Raw genomic sequence first — 26,882 nt, 5'->3', positions numbered from 1 at the left:
GCCTGCTTCACTCGCTCGGAAAATGGCGGCCCGCCTGGTGAGAGCCTCGGCTGGGGGGTGGGCCGGGAAGCCTTCTCTCGGCCGGCGGAGCGGCCTCGCAGCGTTGTGGACGCTGCGAGCCCGCTCCGCCGGCCGAGAGAAGGCTCCAGAGAGCCTCGGGGGGGGGGGGTGGATGGGTGGGGGGGGGAAGGGAAGCCTTCTGCCGCCGGCCGCAGCGGGCTCACAGCGTCAACGACGCTGTGAGCCCGCTGCGGCCGGCGGCAGAAGGCTCCAGAGAGCCTCGGGGGGGGGGGGATGGGTGGGGGGGGAAGGGAAGCCTTCTGCCGCCCCAAGGAAGCCCCCGCCGCAAACACAACACAAGACTCCAGCCGCCGAGAAGCTGCAGAGAAAAAAGAAACACCCCCGGAGGAGCCTTTCGCCGCTAGCGCGACGAGAGGCAGCAGAAAAAAAAACCCTGTAGGAGCCTTTCGCAGATCCAAGCAGCAGAAAAAAAAAACCCTGAAGGAGCCTTTCCCAGCTCCAAGCAGCAGAAAAAAAAACCCCTGTAGGAGCTCCAAGCCGGCGCGCCGACGAGAGGCAGCAGAAAAAAATTAACTCTGTAGGAGCCTTTCGCAGATCCAAGCAGCAGAAAAAAAAACCCCTGTAGGAGCTCCAAGCCGGCACGAACCCTGTAGGAGCCTTTCCCAGCTCCACGCAGCAGAAAAGAAAAACCCTGTAGGAGCCTTTCCCAGCTCCACGCAGCAGAAAAAAAAAACCCTGTAGGAGCCTTTCCCAGCTCCACGCAGCAGAAAAAAAAAACCCTGTAGGAGCCTTTCCCAGCTCCAAGCAGCAGAAAAAAAAACCCCTGTAGGAGCCTTTCCCAGCTCCACGCAGCAGAAAAAAAAAACCCTGTAGGAGCCTTTCCCAGCTCCACGCAGCAGAAAAAAAAACCCTGTAGGAGCCTTTCCCAGCTCCACGCAGCAGAAAAAAAAAACCCTGTAGGAGCCTTTCCCAGCTCCACGCAGCAGAAAAAAAAAACCCTGTAGGAGCCTTTCCCAGCTCCACGCAGCAGAAAAAAAAAACCCTGTAGGAGCCTTTCCCAGCTCCACGAAGCAGAAAAAAAAACCCTGTAGGAGCCTTTCGCAGATCCAAGCAGCAGAAAAAAAACCCTGCAGGAGCCTTTCCCAGCTCCACGCAGCAGAAAAAAAAAACCCTGTAGGAGCCTTTCCCAGCTCCACGAAGCAGAAAAAAAAACCCTGTAGGAGCCTTTCGCAGATCCAAGCAGCAGAAAAAAAACCCTGCAGGAGCCTTTCCCAGCTCCAAGCAGCAGGAAAAAAAAACCCTGTAGGAGCCTTTCACAGCTCCACGCAGCAGAAAAAAAAAGCACCTCCTGGTGTCCCCTGGGTCCTAGCGCCCATTGCATTCCTGGTTGCAATGGGCTTTCTTGCTAGTTTTTCATAATCCAACAACATGAGCATATGTATTGCCCAAGGTGGCATCAACATAAAAACATCAAGATTCCACATGTGCAATGCACAGACCTGGGGATATATTTGAATCACTTGGACAGTGACAAGCCATCTGCAATGGGGGCAGTGATTCAATTAAATCCCCCTGGATTAACCTCTCATGTACTTTCTTTCTTGCTTTCAATGGGAGATCAGCATTCCTCGGGGGCTTTCCCTGTGGCCCAATAACTTTCAATCAGCAAACTAACAACACAGAAACTCAACAAAAGTACATCACACATTTTACATGCTGGGACCTCAAATTAATATTTTGCACCAAAAATGCTAAAAGTGTGTTCTTTAAAAAATGTGAGCTTCATCTTCTGTCCTGCTAATACATTCAGCAGATGAATGGATGAAGGACAAGAAACTCTTTAAAATCCCCTACTTTCTAATTGCAAAGCAAATTTCAATATTATCCTGGGGATTTCCTTTGGTAGTTCCTCAAGAACTACTCAAAGACTCAGTTTACAATAATTACATTTTATCACTGTCTTCTAGCAAGCTCATAATTGAAACAGTGTCATTGCACTGCTCCAAACACAATCTCTGGAGACATGTGGGTGATGATGACTCACTATTTCAAAGCAACACAGTACTTCATGTGACAACCTTATAACAGTCTGGAACTTTGCCTTGTATCTTATAAGCTTATGTAACCGATTAGCCCACTACTGTCTTTTTGTATTTAGACATGGGGAAAATGAGCATTTATAACATTTTAGCATGCTTTTTTTTTTTTAGCAGTTATATTTGTCCTCACAACAACCTTGGGTGAAGGACATCAAACTTCCCATCAGTGTCCAAGTGAGTCTAAATTGCCCTTGTACTTTCTTGTACTTACAGTGCCACCATAAGCAAGGCTACACCCTTTATGTATGTATTTACATCCCTTTTATCTTCAGAAAAGTACTCAACACTTCACTACTTCACTTGAAAAATTTAGGCGGACATTCAGGGATGTGAAGTCTCTATTTGTGACTGCACAGTCCACGGAAAGAGCAAAAGTAGGAAGTGTGGTTGGTGGACAGCTCAGTGAATAGGGAAATTTTCATGCTAGAGGCTATTCGAAAAGGAAGGGAAAACACCTAGGGCACACATACTTAGGGCACATTCACAGACAAAATGTTTGCCCTTGATCCTGTGATCCATGAGCAGGAGGTTTTGATGGCTGCAGATCCTCACAGCTTTGCCATTCCCCTATTAGCCATTTGGGAACTTTAGAAAGCTTGTCCTTAGGACTGCATCAGCTGTCTGAAATAACAGTCAAGTGACTCTGAAGGAGGCCTTGGGGAAAGGGAAAGGAGCAAGGTGCTCTTGATTCCTGCATGAGTGGAGCTTCACTAACAAAAGTGAAAGAAGGGAACAATTCCATCCTCTTGCCACTATAACATCCTTACTTGTGACTTCAGGAGTAAATTTTCCCAAGTTCTGAAAGAGCTGCTACAGGAAGAGACAGTCAGGAGAACAAGGGATGCTAGAGAGGACTCAACTGTATCTTTGTGACTGATCAAACCTGCTATGTATAGCTGTTGCCCCTCTTAACAAGGATGTTGTAGAAGTGGAAACTGTGCAGAAAGGGAATATTAAAATTATCAAGACGCTAGAGCAGTGATCCCCAACCACCGGTCTGGAGACCCACATGAGCCCAGGAAGTTCCATGGAAATCCAAGAAGTCTGTCAACCGCCTATAAAGTGCTATGGGTGGCCTCACTTGAAATACTGTGCACAATTCTGGTCATGGTATCATAAACAGGATCCTGAGGAGCTGGGAGGACAGAAGAGGACAACCAAGATAAATGCTAGAGCACCTTTTCTATGAGGAAAGACTAAAGAGGCTGGGACCTTTCAGTTTTTTAAAAAGTGACTAATGAGGAATGTGATAGGGGTTCATAAAATTCTGCTTTGAGTGGAAAGAATGGATACAGATCACTTATCACTTATCAAACCATAATTCTGCATCTACTGAAGTTGATAGGCAATGTGTTCAGGACAGGCAAGCAAACATAGTACTTTATTCAATGCATGATTGCTGTGGAATTCACTGACAATGTGCCTGTATATGCTAATTACTGGTTTGTTGATAGGGGGGAGGGACTCCAGCATTATGTGAGGGCTAGGATAACCAGGTTGACATCTTCAGCAGATAGCCTCCTGCCTTGGTCCTCCATTCCTGCTTGATAGGGAAGAAAATGGGAGGGTGACATCCTGTAAAGTCACTTCTATTTGCATAACCAGAAGTTATGTCACTGCATCATGAAACACTCAGGGGTTCCCCTGAAACTCTATGGTTTTTACCATGGAGTTTGGGGAAAATCCTAGGGTATCTTGCAATGCAGTGCCATCACTTCCAATTACACAACAGGAGTGATGTTGAGATATCATGGCATGCTCCTTTGGTAAGTCTCCACCCTCCTTTCCCATGTCCTGAATGTTGCCAGCAACTCTAGCAAGCTCTGTTGGCTTCATATCCTATTTGTGGCATTCCTGGAGACAACTGCTTGGCCACTTTGGGAAACAAGATGCTGAACTAAGTGGATTACTTGCTGTGTTTCCTCAGAGCTAAGGGCTCTTCTTATGAGTATAATATCTGAAATCCAGTATGTTTTGTAGATTCATTATAAAAAAAAAACATTACAACAAGGCTAAATGTTCTATCCCTAATTCTGTTTGACTATTTCTATTTGAATTCAGATAAAAGATGAATTCTCCAAGGATTTCTCAACCATCTGTTTATGAGATTAAAAAAATAAAGTGGAGGGATGAAACAATTTATTAATGCTTGCAACAGCACTGAGTTGCTCAGACAGAATGAAAAAAAATCCAGCCAACCTTTAGCAATCATTTAATGAAACAAATTAAAAACACTTCAATTTGGAGCATAGATAGAGATTCTCTTTCAGGAGCATTTGTGTTTAATTCATGTGACTATCAGCTTATGATGTCAGTATATTACATATATAGAGTGTTAAAATATAACCTCCACTAATTCAGAAATCTATGGCCCATTATGAGGCAAACCTTGGGCCTTCTTCTAAAGGGTCTAATGAAACAGCCAACTAATTTCTTCTTCCATACCAAGTAAACTTTTTTTTTAAACAAAGTTAGGGGGAAACAGGTAAGAAAGGTTTAGAAACAGGAGAGATTGAATGAGCCTCAAGGACTAAATGCTCCTGAATATACTCAAGACAATTCCCTGCTAGAGTACATGGGATATGTGGTTTGCTGCGTCTACTTCAGTGAACTAGGTAAGGAGGCGCAGGAAACAACATGTCCCATACATGGCAATATTGAAACTGACAAGGTGTTGTGTCGTGTATGAGATCATTGCATCAATACATCATCATCCTTTATTCAGTCTACTGACCAGCAAAAAAAACCAACAACAGATAAAATAGATATCAAGTGCAAGAAAAAGCATAATATTAACAGTTTCACCAGATACCAGAGAACACCATATTCTGCTAGCAATATAACAAAAGTTTGCCACTGAATATGAGATGTTGAAAACTTTATCTTCAAGTAAGAAGGTAACTAATAAGTCATTAAAGCAATAAGAATAATTGAAATGTCCTACTGTAAGTAGGGATTTTATGATTTCCAAATTCCAGGCAGGCTGTGGGGATGTTAAGAGGGATGTTAAGTCTGTTGGCTGTAGGTGAATTTTCAACCAATAGTTGATGGTGACTATTCAGGCTCTGGTCTAGACCTTTAATAGCTTTGCCTCCTGCTGGATAACTGCACTGGCTGTACATTGGGGGCATTAAACAAGGCTGTAATAAAGCAAGACTGAATTATCTCTAATAAAGCCAAGTTGTTATAAGGGCCCAATTGGGCATCATAAATAAACTGTATTAGAGATTTGGCCATACACAGCCTGATGGCAGCTGGAATAAAGCCTCTACCTTTGGTTCAATAAATTCTGAGTATGGTGCAATACTCCTTTGGGTGGAGTCATCTACTGACTGAACAGGAGCAGTCTGCCTTCCATTGTGTTGAAAAATTATAACCAAATACTTGAAAACATTTTACGTGGTCAATTCTATGTTCATCCATCTGCCAGATAGAATTTTTGTGCCTGTTGTTAAAGCACATTACTTTTGTTTCGGCATACTTGATGATTAGATGCTCTTCCTGACAATGTGAGGCCAAGGTTCCCAGGGCTCGTTTAAGTTCAGTTTTAGTCTGTGAAAAGATTACTGAATCATCCGCATACATGATTACTTGTAACCTTTTTCCTGGTCATGTTGGGGCACAAACCATCAGTTTTATAGGGGAGTTGATACAAATAAAAATATTGAAAAGAATGGGATCCAGAAGGCATCCCTGTCTCACACCTTTCTTTGTGGAAACTGAGTTCGACAAATGGCCCTCATGACTAAAATTTATTCGGAGGCTTGTATTCTCATGGAGCTTAATAATCAAAAACAGTATGTACTTGACAATTGTAGTAATAGCAAGTTTAGTCCATAGATATCCCCTAGGAAGAGTGTCAAAAGCAGCTTCTAAACTCACCAAAGCTGCAAAGAGTCAGCCTTTTGCTGAATGCACACATCTCCCAATTAAATAGTGCAAAATAAGGCAGTGACTCATGGTTCATCTACCATGTCTGAGGCTGGCCTGATCATCTCCTAAGGAGGCTTCCTGAACCAACCAATCACATAATTAAAGCAAAAATGTTTGGTGTATAATTTACTAATTATGTTTAGGCTTTGAGGCTTATAGGTCTGTAGTTGCTTTACAACCCTTCTTGAAAATGGGAACTATAGTGGCAAGACCCCAATCTTGAGGAATAACAACTCTGGAAAAAAGCTTCAAAGTCTCATCCTTCAAGGGCAGGTCAAACGACACAGAACTAAAAAGTGCCCAGTGAGAGCAAGAAATGGGGGGGGGGGGGGGGGGGAGAGACAGTAGCACCTTGCTTCCTCTGTGCAGAATCTAAAGTTGGGTTTTTATCCCAAGGAGCTCAGGGCAGCAGAGTTCTTATCTCCCTCATTTTATTCTCTCAACAACTCTTGTGACATTGGTTAGGGTGACAGAGAGAAAAAGAAAGAACAACTGGCAAAAGGTCAAATGATGGCTGAAAGGGGATTTGTGTACTCAACATGTGATTTGCTCTTTCTTGCACATGATTTATGTATTTTAGCTGCCCTGTTTACCTACATCAACCAAGCGGCTCAAATTGTTTTCAAATCTGCCCCTGAATGATGCTAACAATGTCAGCTATAATTCTTTTAAAAAATAAATCAACCATGTCACTCAAAATACTAAATAACCTCGTAATTCTGAAAACAGGAACATCTGGGACAATGAAAGCAAACCTGGATGTGGGTGAGTGGCTTTGGGTCAGTCCAGTATAATAATATGAAACGGTAGCTCATAGCAAAGCATTATGTCACGTTGTCCAAATCCACTATCAAAGAATTAGGGGAGAGGACTCTGTAGTTCAGTCTTTAGCTCTATCAAAGAATTAGGGGAGAGGACTCTGTAGTTCAGTCTTTAGCTCTTTGCTGTCTCTTGCTGTATTCCTTTGCTGTCTCCATGCCAGATGGAAAATATGTCTGAGAAAATATGTCTGTTTTGGGTCTATTTTCAATCCTGCTGACTCATATTCATGAGTGCATGCTGCTCTTGATTTGTACTATATTGTGAAAATGGGTTAAAACAAAAAGTCTTACTTAGAGAATATCAATGACTCAGCCCTGCCCAGAGGACTAAGGGCCTGACCAGGAGATGACAACCCCAGGGTTCTGCTGGGCATCAGAGTCAAGGGAATGAGGATTGTGAGGATAGAACCAAAGGTCAGGTATTGCCAGGGACCTACAACATGTGAATAGGATGGCCAAAGGTCACTGCAGCTTTGGGTAGGGAAGGCTTCCCATTGGGCCTGTGGCACAACAGCTGTTCAAGGCAAGGATTGCTGAAGGGACATCCTGAGTGGGAGGGGGCAGGAGGTAGAGTGAACACATGACACTGCTGACACAAAATGGCAATGTGGTGGAAAGCCCAATTCAAATCTGGGAATACTTCACTGGAAAACTGCAAGTTAACATCCAAAGGAAGAAAAACATTGCTGTAAAGTAGGATTTGCAAATTGCAGGGTGGCGGTGCAAAATATAGATCTACCCCTAGGGAGGCAAAGTTTTGTGCAGAAAGTATTTCATTGTTCAGTTATTTAAGAGTGCCAATGTGGGGGTTTGTGCTTATGGGGAAATAGTCTCCCTCAAAGCAGCAGGGCATAAAGTTCTTAGCACCGGATTGCTCAGACTCCTTACCCATTTATCTATTAATTACATTTAATCGCAGAACATAATGTTGGAATATTTGGGAAAGCAACATGACATGAAGCAGGAGAGCAACTGATAATTCGGTGAAGACAACAATGCAAATATATGTTTCAGGCAATCAAACAGATGATTGTATACATGGACATCTTCAGAAGGCCAATAAAGAAATCAAATAGAGTACATAATCTGAAGCAGATGAGGGACAAACGTTCAGTGCAGTACAGATGCCTCTTGACAACCTCTCTGTCCATGTCAACCCACCACCTAGACGCTATACTTTGCCTATTAGCATCTCTAAAAAGGTAAAGGTATCCCCTGTGCAAGCACCGGGTCATGTCTGACCCTTGGGGTGACACCCTCTAGTGTTTTCATGGCAGACTCAATACGGGGTGGTTTGCCAGTGGCTTCCCCAGTCATTATCGTTTACCCCCCATCAAGCTGGGTACTCATTTTACTAATCTCGGAAGGATGGAAGGCTGAGTCAACCTTGAGCCGGCTGCTGGGATTGAACTCCCAACCTCATGGGCAGACAGCTGCAGATAGCATTTCTATCCGCTTACCACTCTGCACCACAGGAGGCTCTTATTAGCATCTCTAGTTGTGTAACTGTGTCCATATTTTCTGGGGGGGAAACAGAGACAAAATAGGTATGGAGTCTTTCTGCTTTCTCTCTGTCCTCTGTCCACCTTCACCAAAAGTGGGCCTCATTTACCTTCTGTTTGACCCCTCAGCTTTGAATGAACTACAGTGCCTAGTAACCTGAGGAAATGTTAGATGTTCAACAGGGCTCACCACGGTCCTGATAAAACTGTTCTGACCGAGCAGTGATATCAGCGCTCTCTCAGCCTCACCCACCCCACAGGGTGTCTGTTGTGGGGAGAGGAAAAGGAAGGTGACTGTAAGCCGCTTTGAGCCTCCTTCGGGTAGGGAAAAGCGGCATATAAGAACCAACTCTTCTTCTTTAAGCTGGATACAGAAAAGGAAGAGATACCAGAAATCATATTGCACATTTACATGACTGAAGTATACAAGACAATTTCTGAAGAATATCAGCTGTGTTTCATAGATTACGACAAAGCTTTTGACAGTGTGGATCATAAAAAGCTATGGTTGGTTTTAAAGGTCTAACCATTCCGCCAAGGCTTCCAAACATCTGGTGAATGATTTTGGGCGGAGGTATGGGTGGCCATCCATCAAGAGAAAGGGCTGGGCATCATCTGTATACTGGTGACAGCCTAGCCCAAAGCTCTGGACCACGGGGCCAGAAGCCATATGTAGATGTTGAACAGCATGGGGGAGAGAACCATTCCCTTCAAATGAAAGGGTTTCCCAAGAACTGATAAGTAGATAGAATTGTGCTTCCATTTCCTGTTCAGGTTTTTCTTTATTCTATCTCCCAGCCCCTTTCTTCTCTCTTGTTACTATTTATTTCCAAATCTTTCTTTTCCCTTTCCTTCATTTTTTTTATTTGCCTTCTGCTATTCTATTGCCAAGCAAGGAGGGAGGTATTGTATTTGGTTCCACCTCCTATGTTAGCCACTTTGGGTTGGTGCTCACTATCCCTTCTCAAAATTCCAATGGTGCAAGCAGGCTCAAAAGGTTGGGAACTTCTGCTTACAGTATTCAGAATGTATTTGTACTGATGCAGAACAATATCCACACACATCAGCTGGTTTGTTATCATGGGCATAATAATTGGTGATGTGATGGACTTTAAAAATCGCATCTTGGAATGTCAATCTATACAGATTTCTCCATGTACCACAATTAATGCTTCATCTCCCTCTGTCTTATCAAATTTCCTAACCAGTTGACTGGAAGTACAAACATTCTCCTGGGAACAATTCTGTATTTCATCTGTAAAATGTTTCCTGGTGCCTGCTGTTAATATTGTTTAGAGGACTCTGATCTGCGTCTTGCATACTTGCCAATATTTTATAAATGAAAGCAAGGACATGTTTCTAATACGCTAGTTCTCATACAATCCTCACATACTGCTGAAGGTTCTCTTGCTCTTGTTAAATTGGTTTGCTGCTGCAATCGCCTGTCTTACATTGATTTAACAACAATGAGTGTTCATTCTTTTGGTTAAAATGTCTTTGAAAAAAATACTTGTCTGATAATATACCGCAGTTAAAATATACCTCAGTATCTTAAGCAGAATGCTACAGCTCAATTTCTGTCAAGAGGCTGGGGGAATCCACTGTAGCTCCTCCAATGATTCATTTCAGAGTTCAATTACAGCACTGACCAATACCTATGGCATCCTTCATGGCCAGGGACACACATAGCAGCAGAATTACCCTGACAAATACGCTCTGCTGCAACAACTTCACTCCTCTGAACAAGGCCTTTTGAAGTTGCCATTCTGCAAAGGGGCAAGATCAGCAAATGCCCGTACCTGAGCAGTCTCTCATATGGTGGAAATCCCTGCTTGACGAAGTCAGGAAGGCTTCCTACCTACTGTAATCCTATAGAATGTGCAAAATGAATTGTTCAGGAAGGTGTTTTGATAAAAGGAACTGCATAGCAGTTTTATTGTCTGTGAATATTTTCTGGGCTTTGCAGGCAACAGCGCCCAGGTCCAGTCCAAATTAGATGTTGGTGTGGATGCCTATTCATTCGATGTAGCTTTGGCACCTGCTTTTCCAGTTTGTATGGATACCTTTCAGCTCGCAGAGTCTGAGGATGTGGACAAGGCCCTAGGAAAGGTGAGACCTATCACCATGTTCATGGAGGCAGTGATCAGGCCCTCCCTAAACCCTAGCATGTCAGAGACCTTCCAGTCAGTCTCCAATCTTTCATTCTTGGGTGGTGCTTGAGTCGGTGGTTGCTACTAACCTCCAGGAATTCTTGGAGGAGGCTGATTTTCTGGATTCACATCAATCTGATTTCAGGCTGGAACAGAGAAGATGGCTAATAAATGTTTTTGTGACATATGAGCAAGCCAAGCCCTGGCAGAATGCAGTTGAGAGGGTGGTAGGGTAGCTCAAAGAGACACAGAAGGCCAGGTTCACAGGCTGAGGGAAGACCAGGATCAAAGGAGGCTGATATTGTGTACTGCCAGTAGGCCTCAGGCATGATAATTTGTACTGCTGTTTCACGAAAGTGCCACAGTACAAATGAACTCTGTTTCAACAGAGAAACAAGAGAGTTTTTCCAAACAAATTCGGATCGCCTTCCCCGGGGCCTGGGGAGCGTTTTTCGGCGGTGTGCAAGGTAGGAAAACGCTGCCCAGCGCCCTCCCCGGGGCCTGGGGAGCCATTGTCGGGGCGGGGGCCAGGGAGCCTACCTTCGCTCTCGGCGGCCAGCAAAGTAATGGTCGCTGTGGAGCGAAGGAAAGCTCTGGTGGGTGGTGTGGCGGGTTGGGAGGCGCTTTGCGCCTCCCAATTGGTTGTTGGAGCCAGCTTGGATGTGGGCTGACAAGCAGAGGGGCCAATCGGGAGGCGCTTTGAGCCTCTCGATTGAGCCCTCCACTTGTCAGTCCAGGGGAAGGGGCCTATCGGCACCGTTCCTCATCCCAGACAGGGCCTGCCTTCGGGGCCCTTATGGCTTTATTTATTCCGCTCCGCGAGGAGCAGTTAAAGATGAAGACCTCCCTTCCCTAAGCCCCATCCTCCTCAGACTTTGTCCACCAAATCTCTAGGCATTTTCCAACCCAGAGCTGGCAGTACTACCAGTAAAAGTTGAGAAAGGTTTTAATTTGGAATTGTTGCTTTGGAACAAGCAAGGGACATTCTTGTTCATACATCCACAAACCCATGTTTAAGACTAAACCAAGCAAAGCCATGGCTTCAGATCCTGCTTGACATAGAATCGTAGAATAATAGAGTTGGAAATGACCTCATGGGTCATTTAAGTCCATCCCCCTAGGCTCTAACTAGTGTTCATGCAACCATATTCATTCAGGGGAGTGTAACGAAGGCATGTTTTTGTGTCATCTGCACTGAATTTGGTATTTCAGTGACTTCAGCAGTGGACTTAATCCACACAATGTCCCTTCTTTGGCACAGGTAGACAAAATACAGTATTTAACGATGAATAGTATTTATATGGATTTTTATTTTGATTGGTTACTCATCCAAATCACTTGGCGAGGATCAGGCTGGGTATCTAATAAATTATAGGGTGATGGTAACTACAGGAAACTTCAATCAGTCTTATTATATTACCTCCTCAGTATGAAGCTTAAGCTTTGACAGAGATGCATTTGAGAGGAATGACACGTTTTAAAAGCTCAGTTACATAGCTATTAGTTATTATGATAAATTAGTGGAGAAAATGACACTAATTATTCTTTACTTTTATGTTGTAGTTGCTGAATTCACAAGCATTAACAAAGCCGCTCAGTCAGTATGAATAGACTTCTCAATGAATAGAAAGTATTCCATCTTTTTCTTCTTGTTTTTTCCCCTCTTGCATGTTTTCCTGCACCACGTAATGCAGTTTGACAGGTCATTTCATGCATCATTTAAACCATGCATTACCATCTTCCATAGCCAAAATAAAGTACCCAAATTGTCAAACAGCAGATGTGAAGCCTTTGCACCAAAGATGTAATTCAAGCCTGTTTACCAGCTCAAAGTAAGGGAAAGGGTTCAATGCGCTTAATTTGCATGCTTCTTAAAGCATGCAACTCCAATTGCCTCAGAAAAATTGTCAGCAGTTCTTAAAGCCCTACAAGATCAGGGTATGCTAGATGGCGTGGAGTAGAGAGCTTACCAGTATACACTTGATCAAGATGACAGAAAGAATGTGAGAAACAAACAAGTGGACTGACCTGCCTTCAAGGAGCACCTCATTACATCTAGCACAGTAGAAGTAAATGGGATGAGAGGGTGGGATGAGAGGTTTGCCATGCCTCACACATGCTTGTCCCATCTGAGCTCTAGCTGGGGTCAAGAAGAAGAAGAAGAAGAAGAAGAAGAAGAAGAAGAAGAAGAAGAAGAAGAAGAAGAAGAAGAAGAAGAAGAAGAAGAGTTGGTTCTTATATGCCGCTTTTCCCTACCCGAAGGAGGCTCAAAGCGGCTTACAGTTCCTTCCCATTCCTCTCCCCACAACAGACACCCTGTGGGGTGAGTGAGGCTGAGAAAGCCCTGATATCACTGCTCTGTCAGAACAGTTTTATCAGTGTCAAGACAAGACCAAGGTCACCCATCTGGCTGCATGTGGGGGAGTGCAGAATCGAACCTGGCATGCCAGATTAGAAGCCTGCATTCTTAACCACTACACCAAACTGGCTCTCGGGGGGGGGGAGTGTCCAGTCAAGGGGGGGGAGTGTCTAGTCAACAAGGCAGAACTACCTGTCAACTGGTAATTAGCTCTCATCTGTCCAAGCTTGACTGATAGACCCTGGGATAATTATTTATTTATATTTATATTTATATACCACTGCTCACAAATGTCTCACGGCGGTTTACAAGATTTAAATAAAATACAATCAAATCCATTAAAATACCCCCTAAAACATAATAGAATAATAACATAACAAGATGGCGGACAGTAAAATATCAGCCCATTCCCCCGTTCAGCATGGTCTCAAACTCTCTCTTTACCTGGGGAGTGAGGAACTTAGTTGGCCTCAACTTAGAGACCCTCAGCTGGTAATACCGGGTACCGGTCTAGCCTCAACCATATGCCTGGCAGAAGAGATCCATCTTGCAAGCCCTGTGGAAAGCTGACAATGCCAACAGGGCCCTTACTTCTTCCGGGAGCTCATTCCACCAGGTTGGGGCAAGGGCTGAAAAAGCCCTGGCCCTGGTCGAGGCAAGGTGTATATCCCGGGGGCCCAGGACAACCGGTAAATTCATACCCACAGAGCAAAGAGCCCTGCGGGAGGCATAAACAGATAAGCAGTCCCACAGATAGGTAGGATCCAGGCTGTGTAAAGCCTTAAAGGTTAAAACCTAAATTTTATCCGGAAGCAGACTGGTAACCAGTGCAGATGGCATAGTACCAGCTGGATATGGGCCCTCATTCCAGTATGGTTAGAAACATTACAAAAGTAGAATTCATCCCACAATATTCCTGCACCTTAAAGGCTTGAGTGGGGTGCAGTTTCAGGGGTCCATACCACAAAATTGTGACCTTTAGTTCTGACGTCTAAAGAAATATATTGCAAAAATCTTTATGACCTTCGGACATGGCGATGGGTTTTCAAACATTAGTGCAGCACCATGGGATGAACCCCTAAGAAAGCAGCTGTCATACTACTGCAACTGAAGTAAGTCCATGCAAGCATCACATCAACAAATCCTTAGAACCTATCTGTGTCATCTGCCTTCAGTACCAGTGAGAAAGACGGACAACAAATGACATAAATGAATAAATCAGTCACTAACTCAGGGCACCTTCCCTTGGCCACTCAGAGAAGTCGTTATCCATCCATTATTTAGAATACCTTCCCTACAGAAAAATGATGAGGCCAATTATTTTATGGGCAAAGTGATTCAGAGAGCAGTAGTGGACCAACTTTGTGTCTTGGATAACTCATCTGCTCTAGGCCCTTTTCGGTTTGGTTTCAGGCTGGGCTACAAGGAGATAATTCAGTTAGCTTTAGTTGATGACCTCTGTCTAAGTGTAGGTAGAAGCCATACTTCTTTGTTGCTCTTACTTGACTTATCTGCAGCCTTTGATACAGTAGATCATACCATGATATGGAGGCACCTAGAGGCAGAAGTAGGAATCAGAGGATGCATTCTAAACTGGCCCAAATAATTCCTCATGGATTGGATTCAAAGGGTTGCTGTTGGAAGGCAGTTATCATCAATATGGAACCTATCCTATGGAGTGCAATTTTCCCAACATGCTTTCCAATCTTGATGTAAAGTCTTAGAATAAATCATTCATAGCTTTATGGTTGGTTTTCTTCCATATATATACTAATGATATAGATTCAAAGAATCAGAGTTGGAAGAGACCTCCAGGGTCTTCTAGTTCAAACTTCTTCAGGATGCATCCACAGTGACTCCAGTTCCATTTCTGGTCTCTGTATATATCCATCTCTATATATCATCAGCTGAAAAACAGTGCAGAGACTGGAGCAGATTGCTCATGCCTCTAAGCTGTTTGTCAGACTTCTACTACAGCCCCTTTGAACTGCAGAAGACAGCACTATGATCAGCTGTACTCCCCGACAGCACAGCCCCAGGTTGGCTCCTCATGCAGCCTTTTAAAATGGAGCTGCACAGCATGCCAGCCAGAGGATTAGCTGTCCTGGCAGGGAGTGGATTGCTCAGCTCTGGCACAGCCTTGGGTGTGTTTCCCCCTGCCCCATTTTTTCCTTCTTTGGTGTACTGAAACCTCTCCCCCCAAATTCAGGATATCTGAAAAATCCTGCATCCAAATATTGTATCGGTATTGGGATTTGGGTTTTTCAGGAATCCTGAATTCTTTTTCTTCTCCAGTAGGGGAAATCTAGTAGGGCTAATCTGAAAGGCACAGGTCAGGTCATAGTCTAGGTATAGGCCCCCCGCAGGGCACTCCGCTCTGCAGGTATGAATTTACTGGTTGTCCCGGGCCCCCGGGATGTTCGCCTGGCCTCGACCCGGGCCAGGGCCTTTTCAGTCCTGGCCCCAACCTGGTGGAATGAGCTCCCAGAAGAGCTAAGGGCCCTGCAGGATCTACCAGCTTTCCGCAGGGCCTGTAAGACGGAGCTCTTCTGCCAGGCATATGGTTGAGGCCAGGGCAGCTCTCCCACTAATCCATCAGAGGATCCCCTCCAATATTGAGATCTCTAACATCGAGATCATGGTTAGATCTATTGTATCAGTGCCACCCTCTTCTGAACATTATTCTCTCCACCAGGCTGAACTAAGATCAGAATTGTGACCACCGCCGCTATATGTTATATGTAACTTTTAATTGGGATTTTTATGGGGATTTTATTGTGTTTTAACTATTTATGTTGTAAACCGCCCTGAGACCTATTGGGAGAAGGGCGGTCTAAAAATTAAATAATAATAATAATAATAATAATAATAATAATAATAATAATAATAATAATAATAATAAAAAGCCTACAAGCAGAGCATAGAGAAGAAGAAGAAGAGTTGGTTCTTATATGCTGCTTTTTCTCTGCCCGAAGGAGTCTCCAAGAGGCTTACATTCGCCTCCCCTTTCCTCTCCCCACAACATACACCCTGTGAGAGAGTTGAGGCTGTGAGAGCCCTGATATTACTGCTCAGTCAGAATAGATTTATCAGTGCTGTGGCGAGCCCAAGGTCACCCAGTTGGCTGCATGTGGGGGAGCAAGGAATCAAACCTGGCTCACTAGATTAGAATTCCACATTCCTAAACACTACACCAAGCTGGCTGGTTAGTACCCTGTTTCTGCATTTAGAGGGCAGTGAATTCCACATGTTAATTAGTCACTGTGAAGAAGTAGTTCCTTTAGTTTGTCCATATCAGTACGTCTTGGTCATTTGCCTACACTATTGTCACAGGGGCTACATCTTGAATGAAGAGTTGATAAACAAAAATAGCTCCCGTTCTCAATTCAAGTAAGCCTCTGCACTGGCCCTTTGCAGTCCCCCTCCCCAAGGGGGCATGCATATGTTAACAGTTCCATGTGACCAAAAGGCAGTAGCATTACCCTTTTTTAAACATATGATGGCAAAGCTTTGTCACATGTGTGTCTGTTTGGGGAAAGGGCTCAAGATTCTTTGGAGAGTATCGTGACGCACCATGAAGTAAAGAAATTTGCTATGAAGAAATAAAGGTCTTTGGTTCACATGGTCCTTTGACATACTGCAGTGATCCACCAGCTGCAACAAAGGCTTTACAGGCTTACCATGAGGGAATTCTGATTGAGGCTGACAACCGTGCATGGTAAAATTAGACTGGGCCAATGTCATCCAGAAATTAAATCTACAGAAGCTGACACAGATATAAAAACAGCTTCATTTTAGAGACATGCCAATTAAATCTTGTGCACACAATTCTGTACAGCTGGGAGCACAAAAGCAATGAAGAACATGGAAGAGGAGTTTAGTCTTTTTTCTCCACATTGCTTCTCCACTGAATTTTTGCCTAGTGGGGTTTCCAAGTATGCATGCAAAACCTGGACTGTATGCCTCTCGGTCACACTCCCATGGATTCTGACCACATGGTAAGTCATACCAGTTTTACAAGTTGATCAGTTGATCATGTAGCAGTGTTCTTGGTTACCCAGTTTGGGGTTGTCAGCTTTGCCCCTCAACATCCTCCAGTCACACATGGCAATGATGACCCTACTCTATACAAGGCTAAACTGAAAAGGATGGGAAAAGCAAGATAGCTGGAACAGAACCAGCAGGATCTCTGTGCCAGGGCAGGCATACCTTTTTAATGCTTTATACATGGCAAAATGTTAATGAACCATCATAATAACAATCATCACTGCAGACAGCAATTTTGCATCTACTCCATACATTCTGTAATAAGACAAATCCCACATCCAGGTCGAGAATGGATTCTAGATAATTTTAAAGAGACTTTGCCTATTCAAACCATTTAGCAATGGAATTAGAATGATAGAGTTGGAAAATACCTCCAGGATCATCTAGTCCAACCCTCTGAAGAATGCAGGAAATTTACAACTACCTACCCATCCACAGTCACCCCAATTCCATGTCAAGATGTTGCCCCCCTTCAAATCTTCTGGATTGATCTATGAAAAGCTGTTTATCAACATTAAAATCTGATAATGCAACCAAGTAAGATGTCAATTCAGCAAATCAGACCCAAAACCTCTACTGAAAAAAAGAAATAGTTCTCTTTCTTATGCAAGACAGCAAGAAGTACAGGCATATGAAAATTAACCTTAAAATTACTGTAAAAATAAGTGCTAAAATTATAAAACCAAGTTTCAGGGATTATCAACAAATCACAGGCACCTAGAAATCTCACCTAATTTTCTTCTGAGACTTCTATCCACAGAAATTCAATTGGTCTAGCACTGTAGTGCACATTCATTATCTTTTTTCGAAACCTGTTCTATCATAGTGTGATTACTATACAGATAAATGATTAGGTATGAAATAATCAACACAAGTGCAAATGAGCCAATCAGCAGGTACTTATGAGTTAACATTTGAGAAAGAAGGCTAATCTTAACCCATATAAAAACACATAATCTAACTTTTCTGTAGCTGTTTCCTCTGTCAAATATTAAAATAACTTGAAAGTTCACTAACAGTTGAAGAGCATGTGGACTCCCAGTTAACATGGAAAATCTGCAAGAAAAAACTGGTGAAGTAATCAGTTACCACTACAGTCCAACCCTAAGGTACCAAGTACTGAGTAATCAGGTAACTCAGAAATAAAATTTTGTACATGCATGTGTGAAGTGTCCCTACAATATTTTCTGTCACTGTTAAAATATTTGTATTAAAATACTTCTATTCCACTTTCTTAGGAAGTCTTAGGGCCTTAGGAAGTCTGAGCAATAATAAAGCTAGTGGTGGTGACAGCATTCCAGTTGAGCTATTCAAAATCTTAAAGGATGATGCAGTAAAAGTGCTACACTCAATATGCCAGCAAATTTGGAAAACTCAACAATGGCCACAGGATTGGAAAAGGTCAGTTTACATTCCAATCCCAAAGAAGGGCAATGCCAAAGAATGTTCAAACTACCGCACCATTGCACTAATTTCTCATGCTAGCAAAGTTATGCTCAAAATCCTACAAGCTAGGCTCCAGCAATATGTGGACCGAGAACTTCCAGAAGTACAGGCAGGATTTTGAAGAGGCAGAGGAACTAGAGATCAAATTGCCAACATATGCTGGATCATGGAAAAAGCTAGGGAGTACCAGAAGAACGTATACTTCTGCTTCATTGACTATGCTAAAGCCTTTGATTGTGTGGAGCACAACAAATTGTGGCAAGTTCTTAAAGAGATGGGAATACCAGAGCATCTTATTTGTCTCTTGAGAAATTTATATGCAGGTCAAGAAGCAACAGTGAGAACTGAACATGGGATCACTGACTGGTTCAAAATTGAGAAAGGAGTTCGGCAAGGCTGTATACTGTCGCCTTGCCTATTTAACTTGTATGCAGAGCACATCATGAGAAATGCGGGATTAGAGGAGTCACAAATTGGGATCAAGATTGCAGGGAGAAATATCAACAACCTCAGATACGCAGATGATACCACTCTAATGGCAGAAAGTGAAGAGGAACTAAAGAGTCTGTTGATGCGGGTGAAGGAGGAGAGTGCAAAAGTTGGCTTGAAACTCAACATCAAGAAAACAAAGATCATGGCATCCGGCCCTCTCAATTCATGGCAAATAGATGGGGAAGAAATGGAGATAGTGACAGATTTTATTTTCCTGGGCTCCAAGATCACTGCAGATGGGGACTGCAGCAAAGAAATTAAAAGACGCTTGCTCCTGGGGAGGAAAGCTATGGCAAATCTAGACAGCATCCTAAAAAGCAGAGACATCACCCTGCCAACAAAAGTGCGTTTAGTCAAGGCTATGGTATTCCCAGTTGCAATGTATGGCTGTGAAAGTTGGACCATAAGGAAGGCCGAGCGTCAAAGAATTGAGGCTTTTGAACTCTGGTGCTGGAGAAGACTCTTGCGAGTCCCTTGGACTGCAAGGCGAACAAACCGGTCAGTCCTAGAGGAGATCAACCCTGACTGCTCTTTAGAAGGCCAGATCCTGAAGATGAAACTCAAATACTTTGGCCACCTCATGAGAAGGAAGGACTCCCTGGAGAAGAGCCTAATGCCGGGAGCGATCGAGGGCAAAAGAAGAAGGGGACGACAGAGAATGAGGTGGCTGGATGGAGTGACTGAAGCAGTAGGTGCAAACTTAAAAGGACTCCAGGGAATGGTAGAGGACAGGAAGGCCTGGAGGATCATTGTCCATGGGGTCGCGATGGGTCGGACACGACTTCGCACATAACAACAACAAATTCCACTTTCTATTTTATTTTATTTTACTTACTTGATTTTATACTATCCCCTCAGCAAACACTGTCTCGGGGCAGTGGACAACATGACCCACATTACATACATTGAAGTCAATCAATTAGATAAAATTTTAAATCAGCAGTTAACAGCAATTCCTATATTAGGTTTCTGGATTCCCAGCACCCATGCTAATATTACCACCTCAGGGGCCCTTTCTGATTATATCATTCTAGGGGAAGCAAGGGAGAAGGTAGAGAGGGTCCAGTTAGATATTATCCTTATCCATGGTTCCTCTATATATGTGTGAAACAGACTGGGGGGGGGGGGTGGAATGTGTTCAGCTGTCCAAGTTGGAATAGAGCCAATCAGGGTGCAGCCAGCAAAGCTTGCTGAACCCTGATTGGTCCTGCCCCTGCAGCTCCCACCCTCTGTCCCTGGACTCTTGCCTCTTTGCTCTCAGATGCTCCTCAGTGCCTGGAGCCAGCAGCAAGTAAGGGGAGAGGGCCCTGGGTAAAGAGCCTCTTGGCCTGCTAAGCAGGGCCTGTTAATGAGGGCCTCTTGGCCTGCTGACTGCCAGCTAAGGAGCTGTGTCCCAGGCCTGCTAACGAGCTGGCCAGCTCTCGCCTGCCCCACTTGATCTGGCTGTGAGCTGCGGCCCAAAGCCACCTTAAGTTGCCTGGCCACAGGCCAGGGGAAGGGACCCTTTCAAGGCCTGTTCTTAAGAACGGGCTTTGAAACTAGTCTATTATAATAATGGTGCTGAATCAATTCAGCTGAACCCGAATCCAAATCCCTATACTGAACCACTGACTCAGGAGATTCAGATGCGAATGAATAGATTCCACCCGAACAACAACAACAAAAAACCCCTCATTTTTAATCTGTGCACACCCCTAGTCACTCATGGTGACCTCAACCATGAGGTATTCAAGGGAAGAGGGCAGGTGGATTGCCATTGCTTTTCTCTACATACCAACCTTTGTATTCCAAGGATTTTCCCATTCAAATGTCAACCTTGGCCAACCCTACATAGCTCCCAAGCTTTAAGAAGCTTGGGCCAAACTGTGCTATTAAGGCTGCTGAAATTCACAGTAATTGACCCACAAATGTCCCCCTGGGTGTTGAATCAATGAAGTGCGTCCCATGGAAGTCAGCAGAGGTGCTCTGTATGCAGCATCTGAATGGGAATGAGAATGTTCATTGAGCTATGAAATTTTACAAAGGATAGTGCTGCATCTAAACTATTATTTCAAGGATGTAAAACATTAACTGGCAGCCCAGGTAGGATGAAACCATATTACCTGTTTATTAATTCTAGCTGTAGGTATGCTGATGATATTCCTATTACATTTCTTTGTGAAACAAAGAGTTAAAAAATTTTTCTAGCTTTGGAACTGGCAGAAGTAATACCTGGGTGAGCTGCTATTGCACTAATTTTGGCTTCACACACCTGACCAGATTTGCTGTCTACCCATGATAGATTTGATTCTTCCACTGAAAGCCAGTTACAATGAGAATATTCACATATTCAGAGGATTGCCTACTTTTGACATCTTCCATGTTATCCAGTTCTGTTCTGAGCAGACAATATTATGCTAAAAATATCCACTGTTCTTTTCTGCCACTGCCAGTGGTTTCATTGCTTTAAGAATGTAATTTATAAAAAGAAATGAGTGGAGGCACCCTATTATACCATGTCCATCATGCAGGGCCTGAGCTGAAGGAAACAACATCATTTTATCTCAGGCTACTGTTAAATGTGACAGATAACTACTGAAATACATTCTAAACAGCCAATGTAGTTGGGGTGACAGTGTGCTGCATTTGAATCTGGAAAGCTTGGGTACAAATTCCTTTTGATACACTCAAAGTATGTCCCTAAACAGAGTTACATTCAAATGGATTGTCTTCAACAGACTTAGAACGTATAATTCTGTTTAGTATTGTACTGTCAGGCTATAAAATGTCCTGTATTTTATAAAGTGAAAATCAAGGCAGGGTGAATCTCCCTGCCTTAGGAACAGAAACTGTGCTTACTCCATTTTTCTACCTTGCAGCAGCTTCTCCTAATCGCATAATAATCAGTGGAATAAAGAAATGTACTGGATTGGATTACAAGCAACTTTTTATGTATTTCTTTCTTAAAAGAAATTTAAAAGAGAAAGTTAACTTGCTAAATACAGAAAATATTTTCTTTATTTCAGTGACTGATGGAAAGGGTTAACAAGACTGGTCAGACATGACTCGGTGCTTGCACAGGGGATACCTTTACCTTTACCTTATACTCTAGCTTAGGGGTTTCTGAAGAAGGGGATACACCCCTCCCAGGGGTCAGTAGAAGGATTCAGGGGGTATATATATATATATATTTTCCCCCAGATTAAAATATGGCCACTGTACACCAACCAAAATGTCTGGGCAATATGGTGGGTTTTTGAATTTGCACCAGGAAAGAGATATGTGTTTATATGTGTGTGCGGGGGGCACTAGGGATGTGGCCTGGGAGCCAAGCGGGTGGCAGTACAATAAACTTTGGGAACCAGCACTCTAGATTGACCTGTAGTAGTCTTTTCCTGTTTAAGTGAGCAGCCTGCAATTCAAATTCCTCCTCACATGACTTTAGATCCTTGTTCACGCTCACATACACGCTCATGGGAGAGGGGCTACAGTAACTGGGAAATTGTGTCCTTTTTATTTGTTCAGAGGCAGCCCTTAAGTGTTTCTCCAAGCCATTAGTAGAGTGGGAAGTTGGGTTCTTAACTTGGGGTGGTGGCATGAAAAAAAGGAAGACACTTTACATGCACATTCACATAGAATCAGAGAATCATAGAGTTGGAAGGGATCTCATGGGTCATCTAGTCCAACCCCCTGCAATATGCAGGATACTCACATCCCAATCGCTCATCTACTGTAAACTGCCACCCCTTAAGCCTTCACAGAATCAGCCTCTCTGTCAGATGGCTATCTAGCCTCTGTTTTAAAATTTCCAAAGATGCAGAACCCACCACCTCCCAAGGATGCCTTTAACATGTAGGTAAGAACACACAGATGCAGGCAAGTTTATGACAAGCCTGGGTAACATGGAAGAAGGGAGACATGCAAAAAATGAACATGGTTCTACAATTCTCCTTATAATGGCTGCATTATATATATATATATATATATATATATATATATATATATATATATATATATATATATATATATATATATATATATATATATATATATATATATATATATATATATATATATATATATATATATATATATATATATATATATATATATATATATATATATATATATATATATATATAATTATTTTAGAAAGCCAACACAAAACAATCCATTTTACAGTGCCATCTTCAGCAGAGTTTAATGGATCTAGAAAGCTATTAACACAGCTTGAAATGCAACAACTGTTCAACAACTGATGATATTCCTGCTGTTGCAACAGATATGTGTCCAGTTAGTGATGGAATAAGATCAACCAGTATTAACACTCCTCTGCATATGTGGCTATGCTGAACCTCAGTTATATACAACTAGTACTAATACCCATTGCGTGCTGTAAGGCAATGGGTGCTAGCTCATTTGGTGTGAGTTTAGTGCCTCACTTGGAAGCTGGCAACCCTAACAGGAAGTCTCTCTGTGTACAACAGTCTTGACCCCAGTCAAGTTCAGGCACACCTAAGAAGTGTGGAATTCTAGAACATGAACATACACCAATCTGGCAGCCTTATGATCTTTCTGCAATGTTTTCCTGACCTGAAATAGGCTGGGGGTACTATGTGGCTGGTTGGGTGGCTGCGGAGACATATACCTTTTTGAGGCTTCACTTTGAAACTTCAAGGAATATTTCGAGCCCAGGGGTAGCCAATCTCCAGGTGGAGCCTGGAGATATTACTGCTCATCTTCAGACTATAATGATCAGCTCTCCAGGCAAATGATTGCATCGGAGGGACTTTGTAGCATTGTACCCCACTGAGGTTTAGGGATGCCAGCCTTCAGGTGGGATCCGAGGATCCTCCAGAAATACAACTCATCTTCAGGTGGTTAATCTCTCTTTATGGTCTGTAGCAGAAAAATTACTTGGAAAGCCAGCGTTGGCATAATGTTACGTCTAGCAAATATTCACAAGACACATGACCAAAGTGACACTCTAGGATTGAGACAAAACTCTATGGTAAACCCAGACTTTTGTCTGAACTACAGAGCCACACATTGGTATTTGCTGGAAGTGACATGGCACCATAGATTTAACATCATGCCCCTTGTTTTCATCCCCCCTTTCCTACTGAATCACACCATCCACCCCAGCATAAAGAAAAATAGCTCAGAAATAACAAGGTATCTAGTTTTGAGTGGTAATGTACAATATTTGTGCCTCTTTTCTTGCTTTCAGTACGCCAACAAGTTACATACCATGCTAGAGACTGAAGCCTAGACTTCTGTAAATAGCCTCAAGCTTCCTGTGTCCTCAATTTTCTGTGTTCTTTGGCTTCAAACTCCCCACTCTCCAATTTTGAGCCAAACTGCCATGTCCCTAGTGCTTTTGTTGAAACAGCATTACAAAGAAAACTCCTTTGAAATTCAATTAACATATTGCTATATATTTAAAACATTGTTAGCAGATTAATGCAACTTGTCTGTTCTTCTACTTTGCAGAACGGACACTGAGCTACCGATATAAATAGTATCTTTTGCTTGCATGCTTAGAAGTGTCAAGTCCCTTTATAGTCCTGTACATTTCCTGTTCCACTAAAAAGGTTGTCAAAATGGAATGGGTCATTCACATGTATAGCAGGTGACATTGCAAATTCCATTAATACCAATTACACTACATAATTACAGGCACCACCTTTACTGTACTTGTACATTTAGGAAATGATTTGACTGAAACACTATAATCTATTTATGAGATGTAGCAGCAGTCCCTCCCCAGTGTCAGGCCAATTTCTTTTAAAAATAAATAAATCCTAACTTTCCAACAGAGGATCAAGTACCTAATTCTTATAACCATTGCACACATTTTAATACAGGCTAATAGCAACCCCACTCACATTTTTATGGACAGCATATTAAGTTGCTTATCAAGAACTGGTATACTTTGCTCTAGCTGAGTGTGAAACTGCAGTGATATGGGGACATATTTTCCCCTGCTGTACCCATTTGGTATGTTTGTTTTTTTAAATTTCCAAGCCATTGTGTTACTGGTTTCACTTTATGTTCCTGTAGGTCTCATTTATACTGTTACCTTGATTAGTATTGTAATTATACTTCAGTTTTATCATTATGATACTAGATATTAAGCCCGCTGTGGCCAAAATACAGCGGGCCCTAGCACGATGGGTGGGTGAAGGGATGGGGCAAAGGAAGGAGGAAAAGGAGAAAGAGAGACAGAAAGACAGAAAGAAAGGGAGGAAGATAGATACAGAAGAAGAGGGAGAGAAACAGGTAGCCAGAAAGAGGCAGATGGAAGAGAGGGAGGAAGGGTGGAAGGGAAGGACAAAGGGAATGCTGGGAGGAAGGGAGGAACAGAGGAAGGTAGGTGGCCTTGGGACCTTCTGCTGGGGCCAGGGGCAGGCTCGGCTGCCCCAGGGCCTGGGAGAAGGCTTGGGAAGGCGGCGGCAGGCTTTGAGGCCTACTGCCGGGCCAAGGGCAGGCGAGCCTGCCCCAGGGCCCGGCAGAAGGCTCCGTGGGCGAGGGGAAGCTGGCCGGAGGACTTATCACTGGGGAAGGCTTCTTCTTCTGAGCAGTGACTCTCCGGCTGGGCCAGGCGAGGCTGGGCCAACCAGCCAATGGGGAGCCGCGCTTTGCGTGGCTCCCCATTGGCTGCTTGGCCCCCGAGTGACACTCGGAGGGCCCAATCAGGAGCCGCTTTGTGGCTCCTGATTGGGCCCTCTGAGTTTTTATCACGGACAGGGCCCGCCCTAACTCCTCCCCACTTGCCCTTACTCCTTTATTCCTCCCGCTCCTCCGGAGTGGGGGGAGGTTTAAAGATATACTGTGACAAAGGACTAATTATGGAGTATACTTTCTTGAGGTCAAGGGAAGCAACGGGCCAGTTGGTCCAGGTTGCCATGAGGGGGAAAAGCTGACACTAAATATTTATTTATTTATTATTTATAGGTCATGCTTGAGTATATTTCCTCTGTATGTATGACAAGTATCTATATAGAGTGTCCATATCTTGTGAGATTGCCGGAGACGAAAAGCTGCAGAAAATAGCAGAACAAAACATACAGTTTCTGGCCTTTATTTTATTTTATTTATTTATTATATTTATAAATCGCTGTCCCTGGAGGCTAAGGCTCTTCTCTAGAACAAGAGGTGTCTGCTTGTAGAATCATACTATAACAAGTAGGGACCCACTATAATAAGTAGGGACCCACAAGCACCCACAAGGTGCTTGCAGAAGCACCTATCCCATTCCTCCACCTTTGCTTGGTGAGCCATACCCATTTCGAGGCCTCTATGAACGCCATACCAGAGAGCAAGGAGGTGGAGAGAGGTGGTGGAACCCTGTCAATATCCTGTCCCTCCCCTTCTCAACCCTCACCCTCCCCAGGCTCCATTCCTCAAAGGTAATATTGTCCAAAGAAACCAGAAGTATACAAATTCAGACAGTCCACGTTGAAGTATGATGGATTTTATCCCATGGGGGACAATGAGTCTGTGAAAATTCTTCAGTGAGACAAGTAGCTGATAGCGTGAACTGACAAGGTCAGCAAATCCTTTGGAGTGCTTTGCCTTGGAAGACTAATCCCATCACAGCACCATATTCTGTAAATAAGATGGTTGTTCTTTCCAGAAGATAAAAGCTCTAATGTTAAGTATCATCTGGCACTGAAATTTCCATATATGAGTATATATGGTCACACAATTTTGTAACTAGGTATCTTTTACTGGATCCTGAAGAGTGTCCAGTTTCACAGAATATAATTATGGAATGAAGACATATGGCTGAGGTGAATTAAAGAATATAAGATAATGGATTTTCAAGTGCATTCTAAATTATATTACAACCAAAGTAGTTTGAGATTAAGAAAGTGATCTTTGGACGCAGATGTTAAAAGCCACTACATGGCCTACAATATGTTTCTTGAAACACAAAAATTGACTTAAGTGGAAACTTGAAGACTGGAGTAACTATCAAAAAGCCTGTTGCTATAAGTGTTGATATTCTGGCAAGACAATAAGCAACA

The 26,882-nt window shown here is 43.2% G+C and overlaps 1 protein-coding gene across 9 annotated transcripts in view; it reads right to left on the bottom strand.

Moving 5' to 3' along the window:
- The window catches only part of RGS6 (regulator of G protein signaling 6), a 289,988-nt gene that overhangs the window by 136,621 nt on the left and 126,485 nt on the right, over window positions 1-26,882 (bottom strand). The window lies entirely within an intron of this gene.

This window comes from Paroedura picta, chromosome 2 (assembly GCF_049243985.1).
Source record: "Paroedura picta isolate Pp20150507F chromosome 2, Ppicta_v3.0, whole genome shotgun sequence".
Classification (NCBI taxonomy): domain Eukaryota; kingdom Metazoa; phylum Chordata; class Lepidosauria; order Squamata; family Gekkonidae; genus Paroedura; species Paroedura picta.
Note: the sequence above shows the minus strand (reverse complement) of the source record. Positions and strands in the feature narration are given on the sequence as shown.